This window comes from Papaver somniferum, chromosome 3 (genome assembly GCF_003573695.1).
Source record: "Papaver somniferum cultivar HN1 chromosome 3, ASM357369v1, whole genome shotgun sequence".
Classification (NCBI taxonomy): domain Eukaryota; kingdom Viridiplantae; phylum Streptophyta; class Magnoliopsida; order Ranunculales; family Papaveraceae; genus Papaver; species Papaver somniferum.
The window spans coordinates 27,780,099-27,796,740 of record NC_039360.1 but is presented as its reverse complement, the minus strand read 5'-3'; positions in this window follow the sequence as shown (position 1 = coordinate 27,796,740).

Below are 16,642 nucleotides of genomic sequence, written 5' to 3'. Positions count from 1 at the left end.
TTATATGGTTTGCAATTTTAATGTTTGGCATGGAAGGCTTTGTCATGTGGGTAAAAAGTTAGTAAATAACATGAGTAAGTTAGGTGTCCTCCCTGAATTTTCTGAAAATGATTTTGAAAAATGTGAATACTGTAGTCAAGCAAAAATAACCAAGACTTCACATAAATCTGTTGTAAGAGAATCGAAACCACTAGACTTAATACATTCTGATTTGTGTGAATATGAAGGTATCCTAACTAGAAATGGCAAGAGGTATATCATGACGTTCATTGATGATTGTTCTAATTATACTTATGTTTATTTGTTGAGCCATAAGAACGAAGCTATTGAAAAGTTTAAGATTTTTATTGCTGAAATTGAAAATCAATTTGGTAGGAAAATTAAGAGATTTCGTAGTGATAGAGGCACTGAATATGATTCTTCTCCTTTTACTGAAATTTATCAAACTAATGGCATTATACATGAAAGAACTGCACCATATAATCCTCAAATGAATGGGAAAGCTGAAAGAAAGAATCGTACTCTTACTGAATTGACTGTTGCTTGTTTGCTTAGCTCTGGTGCTGCTTCTCATTGGTGGGGTGAATGTTTGCTGACTGTTTGCCATGTTTTGAACCGAATTCCTAATAATAAAACCATGATATCTCCTTATGAACTTTGGAGAAATAGAAAACCTAATGTCTCTTATTTTAGAGTTTGGGGTTGCTTAGCTTTTGTTAGAAAACCTGATCCTAAAAGACATAAGTTAGAAAGTAGAGCTTATGAATGTGTTTTTATTGGTTATGCTCAAAACAGTAAAGCTTATAGGTTCTTTGATATTAATAATAAGGTTATTATTGAATCTATTGATGTTGATTTCTTTGAAGAGAGATTTCCTTTTAAATCTAGAAATAGTGGGGGTAATAGTGGGGGTTCTTTATCTAGTGTTTTACCTAGTGCTGATTCTGAACATAGATTAGAAGAACCTAGAAGTGCAGAAACTAGGATCACTGAAGTTGAACCTAGAAGAAGTAAAAGAGCTAGGACTGACACAAGAGATCCTGATTTTGAATTTTATGCCGTAGAGGAAGAACCTTCTAATTTACAAGAGGCGTTCAGTTCTACAGAGTCTAGTTTCTGGCAAGAAGCTGTAGATAATGAATGGGATTCTCATATATCTAATGGAACTTGGCGTATAGTAGATTTACCTCCTGGTTGTAAGCCTATAGGTTGTAAATGGGTTTTGAAAAGGAAACTAAAACCTGATGGAACAATAGAGAAGCACAAAGCTAGACTGGTTGCTAAAGGATTTAGGCAACGAGAGAACGTAGACTTCTTTGATACTTATTCTCCTGTTACTAGATTAACATCTATACGTGTTTTGATTGCTGTTGCCGCTGCTCATAATCTTGTTATTCACCAAATGGATGTTAAAACTGCCTTTTTGAATGGTGAACTAGAAGAGGAAATTTATATGGAACAACCTGAAGGTTTTGTAATTCCTGGACAAGAACAGAAAGTATGTAAGCTAGAAAAATCCCTTTATGGTTTAAAACAAGCTCCTAAACAGTGGCATGAGAAATTTGATAATTTAATGATTTCACATAACTTCAGAATAAACGAGGGTGACAAATGCATCTATTATAAATTTGAGAATGATATGTGTGTGATTGTTTGCTTGTATGTGGATGATTTGCTGATATTTGGTTCCAATTTATCTGTTGTCAATGAAACTAAAGGTATGATTAGTTCGAATTTTGACATGAAAGATTTGGGTGAAGCTAGTATAATCTTGGGAATCAAAATAACTAGAACTAGTAGTGGTATTTGTTTGGATCAATCTCACTACATTGAAAAAATTCTGAGAAAGTATGAATATTTTGATTGTAAGCCTGCTTGTACTCCGTTTGATCCTAATGTGAAATTGTTTAAGAACACTGGAGAAAGTGTTAGACAATCTGAATATGCTAGTATAATTGGAAGTCTGCGTTATGCAACTGATTGTACAAGACCAGACATTGCATATGCAGTGGGAGTTCTGTGCAGGTTTACCAGTAATCCTAGTTTGTAACACTGGGATGCTATTGAGAGGGTTATGCGGTATCTGAAAAGAACCACAAACCTAGGATTACACTATAAGAGGCATCCCGCAGTCCTTGAAGGATTTAGCGATGCTAATTGGAATACTCTTTCAGATGATTCCAAGGCCACCAGTGGATATGTTTTTACTATTGCTGGGGGCGCTGGATCTTGGAGATCAAAGAAACAGACAATTATAGCCCAATCTACGATGGAGGCTGAATTGATGGCACTAGCAGCAGCTAGTGAAGAAGCAGGATGGCTGAAGAGTCTGTTATCAGACATTCCAGTATGGGAAAAACCGATACCAGCCACTTTGATCCACTGCGATAGTACCGCGGCTATCGGAGTAGTAGAGAACTGTTATAATAACAGTAAGAATCGACAGATACGTCGAAAGCACGACACAGTTAGAGAATTTCTCACAACTGGTGTTGTTAGAGTAGATCATGTAAGGTCTGAAGGAAATATAGCTGATACTTTGACGAAAGGATTAGCAAGAGAAAAGGTATGGAATATCTCTAAAAGTATGGGACTTTTGCCCGTGAGAAGTTGATTCATTTGTAATGGATACCCAACCTAGAAATAGGTTCAAAGGGACTAGACGAAGTTACAACTAATATGATAGAGTCATGCATTCCCATAGCATGATATCCTGAAGTGGGAAACAGGTTGAGTGTTTAAACTCTTAATGATGTCTATAGCTCTTAAGTTAAGAGTGGGATATACAGGAGTATCCTTGATAGACTCACCTATACGAATGTGAAGGTGTGGCCGCCTTCTATGAGAACTTGGGCATTTCTCTAGATCGTTCGTTAAGAAAGGGATAAGCACATGGCCCTAATGTGCAAAATTAAGAACTTTACTCTAAGATATAGTTGTGTGTGTTGTATAATCTATTATTAGTTAGAGTTCAAGACGAGAGTCACTCTAGTTACCTGATACTTAGAAAGTTCAACACTATGTAGAGGTTCAAGTCGAAAGGCACCTTTGCTTATGCACAACTGTATAGCACTTGCTCAATGTTTTAAAATATAAGTGGGGGATTGTTGGGGTATATATTTAAAAAACATAGTTTTGTAATAATATGCCAAAGTTAGAGAGATAGTATGGTGGCATTGTTTTGAGCTCCCACACTATAGGCATGGGTTCAATTCCCACCCCACACAATTTCACTAGGGTATATACTATTTATACTATATATTATATTACATTAGTACGGGAGCGGGGCCTTGGGGCCTTTTGCCCGTGAGAAGTTGAGTCATTTGTAATGGATACCCAACCTAGAAATAGGTTCAAAGGGACTAGACGAAGTTACAAATAATATGATAGAGTCATGCATTCCCATAGCATGATATCCTGAAGTGGGAAACAGGTTGAGTGTTTAAACTCTTAATGATGTCTATAGCTCTTAAGTTAAGAGTGGGATATACAGGAGTATCCTTGATAGACTCACCTATACGAATGTGAAGGTGTGGCCGCCTTCTATGAGAACTTGGGCATTTCTCTAGATCGTTCGTTAAGAAAGGGATAAGCACATGGCCCTAATGTGCAAAATTAAGAACTTTACTCTAAGATATAGTTGTGTGTGTTGTATAATCTATTATTAGTTAGAGTTCAAGACGAGAGTCACTCTAGTTACCTGATACTTAGAAAGTTCAACACTATGTAGAGGTTCAAGTCGAAAGGCACCTTTTCTTATGCACAACTGTATAGCACTTGCTCAATGTTTTAAAATATAAGTGGGGGATTGTTGGGGTATATATTTAAAAACATAGTTTTGTAATAATATGCCAAAGTTAGAGAGATAGTATGGTGGCATTGTTTTGAGCTCCCACACTATAGGCATGGGTTCAATTCCCACCCCACACAATTTCACTAGGGTATATACTATTTATACTATATATTATATTACATTAGTCCGGGAGCGGGGCCTTGGGGCCTTGGGGGTCTTGGGAGGTCTGCTGATCCAGAAACAATTTTTTTGCTGTTTTTAACTTAAATTTTCAAAACGTATTAAGATAATTATATCATGATTAATTACAGTTAATGTTGAAATTTTAATACGGCCGTTTTTTTGCTGTTACAAAGAAATTTAATTGGCATTTAATCGAAAATTAATTTTCCATTAATTTCATTGATTCTTTTTGATTATAAAAAAAAAAACTGGTTTCTGGAAGAAAAGAAATAGAACGTTATTTTTATTTCGTCAAGTTTTTCTGAGCAAGTGTTGTTGAAAGAGTTATTATTGATTCGATTTCTCAGTGCAGAGAAATCGAAAGAGATAAGTTGTTTTATCCCATAGGGTTTCGACAAAAAACTGTCTGCTAGCGCAATCAAGAGGCAGAGTCGCGAAACACCTTAAAGATAGCGACCTAGTACGCGACTCAGCGGTTTCTTTGTGTAATTTGATTATAGTGCTTTGTTTCCAACAATTTTAAGGTGTACGTTTCTGCTATGGAGAATGAAAAGAAGCGCGTTGATGATACCAACAAGCCTTTCAAATTTGAAGGGTTGCATTTCAGAAGATGGAAGCTGAAGATGTTCTTTTATCTCAAACTGATGAAGCTGCATATGATTGTGTCGAGTGTTCATCCTGGAACCCTGGAACCTGCTGCTGATAAGACTGCTGCTGTTGCTGCTGCTGTTGCTGCTGGCGGTGGTGCTGCTACAGATCCACCTCCTACCGGTGGTGTTGAAGAAGTTGTTTCTCAAACTCCCGAGGAAAAACAAAAGGCCATCGACAAATGGATCGATAATGACTTTGATTGCAAAAACTACATTCTTAATGCATTATCTGACGATTTATATGAGTATTATTCAACTTTTGAAACTGCTAAAGATGTATGGGATGCATTATAGAAAAAATATGACACCGAGGAAGCGGGTTCAAAGAAATATGCTGTGAGACGGTATGTGAGATACCAAATGGTGGATGATAGATCAGTTGTTGCACAAGCTCATGAACTTCAAAAAATTTACCACGAAATTGTAGCCGAAGGTATGAAAACTGATGAACAATTTCAAGTTTCTGTAATGATTGACAAGTTACCACCTAGCTGGAAAGATTTTCGTAATACTTTGCGTCACAAGACTAAAGAATTTTCTCTTGAAAGTTTGATTGTTAAGCTCAGGGTTGAGGAAGAAGCTCGGAAACAAGATAAGAAGGAAGAGATTCTCATTGTTTCTAACAATAAGACTCATCCGAATTTAAAACCTAAGAAAAGGGATATGAAACCTAACCCGAACCAGAAGAAAGGAGGAAGGCCTAATCAAAACAAGAACCAACACCCATCGAAAAATGGACAGAATTCCAATTCTGAATTTCTTTGTTATATCTGTAATAAACCAAACCACATGGCTAGGAATTGCAGATTTAACAAGGAAAAGAATAACGCACAAGCTAATGCTGTGGGTGACGTTATAATTGCCATGGTCTCTGATCCAGAGTTCTACATGGTTGGTGGATCTGATGGGTGGTGGATAGACAGTGGTTCTTCGCGTCATTGTTGTTTTGATAGGTCCATGTTTAAGACTTATGCTGAAACCAAGGACAAGAAAGTGTTATTGGGAGACTCCCACAGCACTATGGTGAAAGGTTCTGGTACGGTAGAGTTGAAGTTTACTTCTGGGAAGACACTCATGCTGAAAGATGTCCTTCACACTCCAGAAATGAGAAAGAACCTTGTTTCCGGCTATCTTCTCAACAAGGCTGGGTTGTATCAAACTATTGGGTCTGATATTTACACTATAACTAAGAATAAGAATTTTGTAGGAAAGGGTTATGCTACTGATGGAATGTTTAAGCTTAATGTTGATGCTATGAATAAAATTGATTCTTCTGCTTATATGGTTTGCAATTTTAATGTTTGGCATGGAAGGCTTTGTCATGTGGCTAAAAAGTTAGTAAATAACATGAGTAAGTTAGGTGTCCTCCCTGAATTTTCTGAAAATGATTTTGAAAAATGTGAATACTGTAGTCAAGCAAAAATAACCAAGACTTCACATAAATCTGTTGTAAGAGAATCGAAACCACTAGACTTAATACATTCTGATTTGTGTGAATATGAAGGTATCCTAACTAGAAATGGCAAGAGGTATATCATGACGTTCATTGATGATTGTTCTAATTATACTTATGTTTATTTGTTGAGCCATAAGAACGAAGCTATTGAAAAGTTTAAGATTTTTATTGCTGAAATTGAAAATCAATTTGGTAGGAAAATTAAGAGATTTCGTAGTGATAGAGGCACTGAATATGATTCTTCTCCTTTTACTGAAATTTATCAAACTAATGGCATTATACATGAAAGAACTGCACCATATAATCCTCAAATGAATGTGAAAGCTGAAAGAAAGAATCGTACTCTTACTGAATTGACTGTTGCTTGTTTGCTTAGCTCTGGTGCTGCTTCTCATTGGTGGGGTGAATGTTTGCTGACTGTTTGCCATGTTTTGAACCGCATTCCTAATAATAAAACCATGATATCTCCTTATGAACTTTGGAGAAATAGAAAACCTAATGTCTCTTATTTTAGAGTTTGGGGTTGCTTAGCTTTTGTTAGAAAACCTGATCCTAAAAGACATAAGTTAGAAAGTAGAGCTTATGAATGTGTTTTTATTGGTTATGCTCAAAACAGTAAAGCTTATAGGTTCTTTGATATTAATAATAAGGTTATTATTGAATCTATTGATGTTGATTTCTTTGAAGAGAGATTTCCTTTTAAATCTAGAAATAGTGGGGGTAATAGTGGGGGTTCTTTATCTAGTGTTTTACCTAGAGCTGATTCTGAACATAGATTAGAAGAACCTAGAAGTGCAGAAACTAGGATCACTGAAGTTGAACCTATAAGAAGTAAAAGAGCTAGGACTGACACAAGAGATCCTGATTTTGAATTTTATGCCGTAGAGGAAGAACCTTCTAATTTACAAGAGGCGTTCAGTTCTGCAGAGTCTAGTTTCTGGCAAGAAGCTGTAGATAATGAATGGGATTCTCATATGTCTAATGGAACTTGGCGTATAGTAGATTTACCTCCTGGTTGTAAGCCTATAGGTTGTAAATGGGTTTTGAAAAGGAAACTAAAGCCTGATGGAACAATAGAGAAGCACAAAGCTAGACTGGTTGCTAAAGGATTTAGGCAACGAGAGAACGTAGACTTCTTTGATACTTATTCTCCTGTTACTAGATTAACATCTATACGTGTTTTGATTGCTGTTGCCGCTGCTCATAATCTTGTTATTCACCAAATGGATGTTAAAACTGCCTTTTTGAATGGTGAACTAGAAGAGGAAATTTATATGGAACAACCTGAATATTTTGATTGTAAGCCTGCTTGTACTCCGTTTGATCCTAATGTGAAATTGTTTAAGAACACTGGAGAAAGTGTTAGACAATCTGAATATGCTAGTATAATTGGAAGTCTGCGTTATGCAACTGATTGTACAAGACCAGACATTGCATATGCAGTGGGAGTTCTGTGCAGGTTTACCAGTAATCCTAGTTTGGAACACTGGGATGCTATTGAGAGGGTTATGCGGTATCTGAAAAGAACCACAAACCTAGGATTACACTATAAGAGGCATCCCGCAGTCCTTGAAGGATTTAGCGATGCTAATTGGAATACTCTTTCAGATGATTCCAAGGCCACCAGTGGATATGTTTTTACTATTGCTGGGGGCGCTGTATCTTGGAGATCAAAGAAACAGACAATTATAGCCCAATCTATGATGGAGGCTGAATTGATGGCACTAGCAGCAGCTAGTGAAGAAGCAGGATGGCTAAAGAGTCTGTTATCAGACATTCCAGTATGGGAAAAACCGATACCAGCCACTTTGATCCACTGCGATAGTATCGCGGCTATCGGAGTAGTAGAGAACTGTTATAATAACAGTAAGAATCGACAGATACGTCGAAAGCACGACACAGTTAGAGAATTTCTCACAACTGGTGTTGTTAGAGTAGATCATGTAAGGTCTGAAGGAAATATAGCTGATACTTTGACGAAAGGATTAGCAAGAGAAAAGGTATGGAATATCTCTAAAAGTATGGGACTTTTGCCCGTGAGAAGTTGAGTCATTTGTAATGGATACCCAACCTAGAAATAGGTTCAAAGGGACTAGACGAAGTTACAAATAATATGATAGAGTCATGCATTCCCATAGCATGATATCCTGAAGTAGGAAACAGGTTGAGTGTTTAAACTCTTAATGATGTCTATAGCTCTTAAGTTAAGAGTGGGATATACAGGAGTATCCTTGATAGACTCACCTATACGAATGTGAAGGTGTGGCCGCCTTCTATGAGAACTTGGGCATTTCTCTAGATCGTTCGTTAAGAAAGGGATAAGCACATTGCCCTAATGTGCAAAATTAAGAACTTTACTCTAAGATATAGTTGTGTGTGTTGTATAATCTATTATTAGTTAGAGTTCAAGACGAGAGTCACTCTAGTTACCTGATACTTAGAAAGTTCAACACTATGTAGAGGTTCAAGTCGAAAGGCACCTTTGCTTATGCACAACTGTATAGCACTTGCTCAATGTTTTAAAATATAAGTGGGGGATTGTTGGGGTATATATTTAAAAAACATAGTTTTGTAATAATATGCCAAAGTTAGAGAGATAGTATGGTGGCATTGTTTTGAGCTCCCACACTATAGGCATGGGTTCAATTCCCACCCCACACAATTTCACTAGGGTATATACTATTTATACTATATATTATATTACATTAGTACGGGAGCGGGGCCTTGGGGCCTTTTGCCCGTGAGAAGTTGAGTCATTTGTAATGGATACCCAACCTAGAAATAGGTTCAAAGGGACTAGACGAAGTTACAAATAATATGATAGAGTCATGCATTCCCATAGCATGATATCCTGAAGTGGGAAACAGGTTGAGTGTTTAAACTCTTAATGATGTCTATAGCTCTTAAGTTAAGAGTGGGATATACAGGAGTATCCTTGATAGACTCACCTATACGAATGTGAAGGTGTGGCCGCCTTCTATGAGAACTTGGGCATTTCTCTAGATCGTTCGTTAAGAAAGGGATAAGCACATGGCCCTAATGTGCAAAATTAAGAACTTTACTCTAAGATATAGTTGTGTGTGTTGTATAATCTATTATTAGTTAGAGTTCAAGACGAGAGTCACTCTAGTTACCTGATACTTAGAAAGTTCAACACTATGTAGAGGTTCAAGTCGAAAGGCACCTTTGCTTATGCACAACTGTATAGCACTTGCTCAATGTTTTAAAATATAAGTGGGGGAGTGTTGGGGTATATATTTAAAAACATAGTTTTGTAATAATATGCCAAAGTTAGAGAGATAGTATGGTGGCATTGTTTTGAGCTCCCACACTATAGGCATGGGTTCAATTCCCACCCCACACAATTTCACTAGGGTATATACTATTTATACTATATATTATATTACATTAGTCCGGGAGCGGGGCCTTGGGGCCTTGGGGGTCTTGGGAGGTCTGCTGATCCAGAAACAATTTTTTTTGCTGTTTTTAACTTAAATTTTCAAAACGTATTAAGATAATTATATCATGATTAATTACAATTTTAATACGGCCGTTTTTTTGCTGTTACAAAGAAATTTAATTGGCATTTAATCGAAAATTAATTTTCCATTAATTCCATTGATTCTTTTTGATTATAAAAACTGGTTTCTGGAAGAAAATAGATAGAACGTTATTTTTATTTCGTCAAGTTTTTCTGAGCAAGTGTTGTTGAAAGAGTTATTATTGATTCGATTTCTCAGTGCAGAGAAATCGAAAGAGATAAGCTGTTTTATCCCATAGGGTTTCGACAAAAAACTGATTGCTAGCACAATCAAGAGGCAGAGTCGTGAAACACCTTAAAGATAGCGACCTAGTACGCGACTCAGCGGTTTCTTTGTGTAATTTGATTATAGTGCTTTGTTTCCAACAATTTTAAGGTGTACGTTTCTGCTATGGAGAATGAAAAGAAGCGCGTTGATGATACCAACAAGCCTTTCAAATTTGAAGGGTTGCATTTCAGAAGATGGAAGCTGAAGATGTTCTTTTATCTCAAACTGATGAAGCTGCATATGATTGTGTCGAGTGTTCATCCTGGAACCCTGGAACCTGCTGCTGATAAGACTGCTGCTGTTGCTGCTGCTGTTGCTGCTGGCGGTGGTGCTGCTACAGATCCACCTCCTACCGGTGGTGTTGAAGAAGTTGTTTCTCAAACTCCCGAGGAAAAACAAAAGGCCATCGACAAATGGATCGATAATGACTTTGATTGCAAAAACTACATTCTTAATGCATTATCTGACGATTTATATGAGTATTATTCAACTTTTGAAACTGCTAAAGATGTATGGGATGCATTACAGAAAAAATATGACACCGAGGAAGCGGGTTCAAAGAAATATGCTGTGAGCCGGTATGTGAGATACCAAATGGTGGATGATAGATCAGTTGTTGCACAGGCTCATGAACTTCAAAAAATTTACCACGAAATTGTGGCCGAAGGTATGAAAACTGATGAACAATTTCAAGTTTCTGTAATGATTGACAAGTTACCACATAGCTGGAAAGATTTTCGTAATACTTTGCGTCACAAGACTAAAGAATTTTCTCTTGAAAGTTTGATTGTTAAGCTCAGGGTTGAGGAAGAAGCTCGGAAACAAGATAAGAAGGAAGAGATTCTCATTGTTTCTAACAATAAGACTCATCCGAATTTAAAACCTAAGAAAAGGGATATGAAACCTAACCCGAACCAGAAGAAAGGAGGAAGGCCTAATCAAAACAAGAACCAACACCCATCGAAAAATGGACAGAATTCCAATTCTGAATTTCTTTGTTATATCTGTAATAAACCAAACCACATGGCTAGGAATTGCAGATTTAACAAGGAAAAGAATAACGCACAAGCTAATGCTGTGGGTGACGTTATAATTGCCATGGTCTCTGATCCAGAGTTCTACATGGTTGGTGGATCTGATGGGTGGTGGATAGACAGTGGTGCTTCGCGTCATTGTTGTTTTGATAGGTCCATGTTTAAGACTTATGCTGAAACCAAGGACAAGAAAGTGTTATTGGGAGACTCCCACAACACTATGGTGAAAGGTTCTGGTACGGTAGAGTTGAAGTTTACTTCTGGGAAGACACTCATGCTGAAAGATGTCCTTCACACTCCAGAAATGAGAAAGAACCTTGTTTCCGGCTATCTTCTCAACAAGGCTGGGTTGTATCAAACTATTGGGTCTGATATTTACACTATAACTAAGAATAAGAATTTTGTAGGAAAGGGTTATGCCACTGATGGAATGTTTAAGATTAATGTTGATGCTATGAATAAAATTGATTCTTCTGCTTATATGGTTTGCAATTTTAATGTTTGGCATGGAAGGCTTTGTCATGTGGGTAAAAAGTTAGTAAATAACATGAGTAAGTTAGGTGTCCTCCCTGAATTTTCTGAAAATGATTTTGAAAAATGTGAATACTGTAGTCAAGCAAAAATAACCAAGACTTCACATAAATCTGTTGTAAGAGAATCGAAACCACTAGACTTAATACATTCTGATTTGTGTGAATATGAAGGTATCCTAACTAGAAATGGCAAGAGGTATATCATGACGTTCATTGATGATTGTTCTAATTATACTTATGTTTATTTGTTGAGCCATAAGAACGAAGCTATTGAAAAGTTTAAGATTTTTATTGCTGAAATTGAAAATCAATTTGGTAGGAAAATTAAGAGATTTCGTAGTGATAGAGGCACTGAATATGATTCTTCTCCTTTTACTGAAATTTATCAAACTAATGGCATTATACATGAAAGAACTGCACCATATAATCCTCAAATGAATGGGAAAGCTGAAAGAAAGAATCGTACTCTTACTGAATTGACTGTTGCTTGTTTTCTTAGCTCTGGTGCTGCTTCTCATTGGTGGGGTGAATGTTTGCTGACTGTTTGCCATGTTTTGAACCGCATTCCTAATAATAAAACCATGATATCTCCTTATGAACTTTGGAGAAATAGAAAACCTAATGTCTCTTATTTTAGAGTTTGGGGTTGCTTAGCTTTTGTTAGAAAACCTGATCCTAAAAGACATAAGTTAGAAAGTAGAGCTTATGAATGTGTTTTTATTGGTTATGCTCAAAACAGTAAAGCTTATAGGTTCTTTGATATTAATAATAAGGTTATTATTGAATCTATTGATGTTGATTTCTTTGAATAGAGATTTCCTTTTAAATCTAGAAATAGTGGGGGTAATAGTGGGGGTTCTTTAGGCAACGAGAGAACGTAGACTTCTTTGATACTTATTCTCCTGTTACTAGATTAACATCTATACGTGTTTTGATTGCTGCTGCCGCTGCTCATAATCTTGTTATTCACCAAATGGATGTTAAAACTGCCTTTTTGAATGGTGAACTAGAAGAGGAAATTTATATGGAACAACCTGAAGGTTTTGTAATTCCTGGACAAGAACAGAAAGTATGTAAGCTAGAAAAATCCCTTTATGGTTTAAAACAAGCTCCTAAACAGTGTCATGAGAAATTTGATAATTTAATGATTTCACATAACTTCAGAATAAACGAGGGTGACAAATGCATCTATTATAAATTTGAGAATGACGTGTGTGTGATTGTTTGCTTGTATGTGGATGATTTGCTGATATTTGGTTCCAATTTATCTGTTGTCAATGAAACTAAAGGTATGCTTAGTTCGAATTTTGACATGAAAGATTTGGGTGAAGCTAGTGTAATCTTGGGAATCAAAATAACTAGAACTAGTAGTGGTATTTGTTTGGATCAATCTCACTACATTGAAAAAATTCTGAGAAAGTATGAATATTTTGATTGTAAGCCTGCTTGTACTCCGTTTGATCCTAATGTGAAATTGTTTAAGAACACTGGAGAAAGTGTTAGACAATCTGAATATGCTAGTATAATTGGAAGTCTGCGTTATGCAACTGATTGTACAAGACCAGACATTGCATATGCAGTGGGAGTTCTGTGCAGGTTTACCAGTAATCCTAGTTTGGAACACTGGGATGCTATTGAGAGGGTTATGCGGTATCTGAAAAGAACCACAAACCTAGGATTACACTATAAGAGGCATCCTGCAGTCCTTGAAGGATTTAGCGATGCTAATTGGAATACTCTTTCAGATGATTCCAAGGCCACCAGTGGATATGTTTTTACTATTGCTGGGGGCGCTGTATCTTGGAGATCAAAGAAACAGACAATTATAGCCCAATCTACGATGGAGGCTGAATTGATGGCACTAGCAGCAGCTAGTGAAGAAGCAGGATGGCTGAAGAGTCTGTTATCAGACATTCCAGTATGGGAAAAACCCAGCTAGTTTTGTAATAATATGCCAAAGTTAGAGAGATAGTATGGTGGCATTGTTTTGAGCTCCCACACTATAGGCATGGGTTCAATTCCCACCCCACACAATTTCACTAGGGTATATACTATTTATACTATATATTATATTACATTAGTCCGGGAGCGGGGCCTTGGGGGTCTTGGGAGGTCTGCTGATCCAGAAACAATTTTTTTGCTGTTTTTAACTTAAATTTTCAAAATGTATTAAGATAATTATATCATGATTAATTACAGTTAATGTTGAAATTTTAATACGGCCGTTTTTTTGCTGTTACAAAGAAATTTAATTGGCATTTAATCGAAAATTAATTTTCCATTAATTCCATTGATTCTTTTTGATTATAAAAAAAAAAAAACTGGTTTCTGGAAAAAAAGATATAGAACGTTATTTTTATTTCGTCAAGAGGTATATCATGACGTTCATTGATGATTGTTCTAATTATACTTATGTTTATTTGTTGAGCCATAAGAACGAAGCTATTGAAAAGTTTAAGATTTTTATTGCTGAAATTGAAAATCAATTTGGTAGGAAAATTAAGAGATTTCGTAGTGATAGAGGCACTGAATATGATTCTTCTCCTTTTACTGAAATTTATCAAACTAATGGCATTATACATGAAAGAACTGCACCATATAATCCTCAAATGAATGGGAAAGCTGAAAGAAAGAATCGTACTCTTACTGAATTGACTGTTGCTTGTTTGCTTAGCTCTGGTGCTGCTTCTCATTGGTGGGGTGAATGTTTGCTGACTGTTTGCCATGTTTTGAACCGCATTCCTAATAATAAAACCATGATATCTCCTTATGAACTTTGTAGAAATAGAAAACCTAATGTCTCTTATTTTAGAGTTTGGGGTTGCTTAGCTTTTGTTAGAAAACCTGATCCTAAAAGACATAAGTTAGAAAGTAGAGCTTATGAATGTGTTTTTATTGGTTATGCTCAAAACAGTAAAGCTTATAGGTTCTTTGATATTAATAATAAGGTTATTATTGAATCTATTGATGTTGATTTCTTTGAAGAGAGATTTCCTTTTAAATCTAGAAATAGTGGGGGTAATAGTGGGGGTTCTTTATCTAGTGTTTTACCTAGTGCTGATTCTGAACATAGATTAGAAGAACCTAGAAGTGCAGAAACTAGGATCACTGAAGTTGAACCTAGAAGAAGTAAAAGAGCTAGGACTGACACAAGAGATCCTGATTTTGAATTTTATGCCGTAGAGGAAGAACCTTCTAATTTACAAGAGGCGTTCAGTTCTGCAGAGTCTAGTTTCTGGCAAGAAGCTGTAGATAATGAATGTGATTCTCATATGTCTAATGGAACTTGGCGTATAGTAGATTTACCTCCTGGTTGTAAGCCTATAGGTTGTAAATGGGTTTTGAAAAGGAAACTAAAACCTGATGGAACAATAGAGAAGCACAAAGCTAGACTGGTTGCTAAAGGATTTAGGCAACGAGAGAACGTAGACTTCTTTGATACTTATTCTCCTGTTACTAGATTAACATCTATACGTGTTTTGATTGCTGTTGCCGCTGCTCATAATCTTGTTATTCACCAAATGGATGTTAAAACTGCCTTTTTGAATGGTGAACTAGAAGAGGAAATTTATATGGAACAACCTGAAGGTTTTGTAATTCCTGGACAAGAACAGAAAGTATGTAAGCTAGAAAAATCCCTTTATGGTTTAAAACAAGCTCCTAAACAGTGGCATGAGAAATTTGATAATTTAATGATTTCACATATCTTCAGAATAAACGAGGGTGACAAATGCATCTATTATAAATTTGAGAATGATGTGTGTGTGATTGTTTGCTTGTATGTGGATGATTTGCTGATATTTGGTTCCAATTTATCAGTTGTCAATGAAACTAAAGGTATGCTTAGTTCGAATTTTGACATGAAAGATTTGGGTGAAGCTAGTGTAATCTTGGGAATCAAAATAACTAGAACTAGTAGTGGTATTTGTTTGGATCAATCTCACTACATTGAAAAAATTCTGAGAAAGTATGAATATTTTGATTGTAAGCCTGCTTGTACTCCGTTTGATCCTAATGTGAAATTGTTTAAGAACACTGGAGAAAGTGTTAGACAATCTGAATATGCTAGTATAATTGGAAGTCTGCGTTATGCAACTGATTGTACAAGACCAGACATTGCATATGCAGTGGGAGTTCTGTGCAGGTTTACCAGTAATCCTAGTTTGGAACACTGGGATGCTATTGAGAGGGTTATGCGGTATCTGAAAAGAACCACAAACCTAGGATTACACTATAAGAGGCATCCCGCAGTCCTTGAAGGATTTAGCGATGCTAATTGGAATACTCTTTCAGATGATTCCAAGGCCACCAGTGGATATGTTTTTACTATTGCTGGGGGCGCTGTATCTTGGAGATCAAAGAAACAGACAATTATAGCCCAATCTACGATGGAGGCTGAATTGATGGCACTAGCAGCAGCTAGTGAAGAAGCAGGATGGCTGAAGAGTCTGTTATCAGACATTCCAATATGGGAAAAACCGATACCAGCCACTTTGATCCACTGCGATAGTACCGCGGCTATCGGAGTAGTAGAGAACTGTTATAATAACAGTAAGAATCGACAGATACGTCGAAAGCACGACACAGTTAGAGAATTTCTCACAACTGGTGTTGTTAGAGTAGATCATGTAAGGTCTGAAGGAAATATAGCTGATACTTTGACGAAAGGATTAGCAAGAGAAAAGGTATGGAATATCTCTAAAAGTATATGGGACTTTTGCCCGTGAGAAGTTGAGTCATTTGTAATGGATACCCAACCTAGAAATAGGTTCAAAGGGACTAGACGAAGTTACAAATAATATGATAGAGTCATGCATTCCCATAGCATGATATCCTGAAGTGGGAAACAGGTTGAGTGTTTAAACTCTTAATGATGTCTATAGCTCTTAAGTTAAGAGTGGGATATACATGAGTATCCTTGATAGACTCACCTATACGAATGTGAAGGTGTGGCCGCCTTCTATGAGAACTTGGGCATTTCTCTAGATCGTTCGTTAAGAAAGGGATAAGCACATGGCCCTAATGTGCAAAATTAAGAACTTTACTCTAAGATATAGTTGTGTGTGTTGTATAATCTATTATTAGTTAGAGTTCAAGACGAGAGTCACTCTAGTTACCTGATACTTAGAAAGTTCAACACTATGTAGAGGTTCAAGTCGAAAGGCACCTTTGCTTATGCACAAC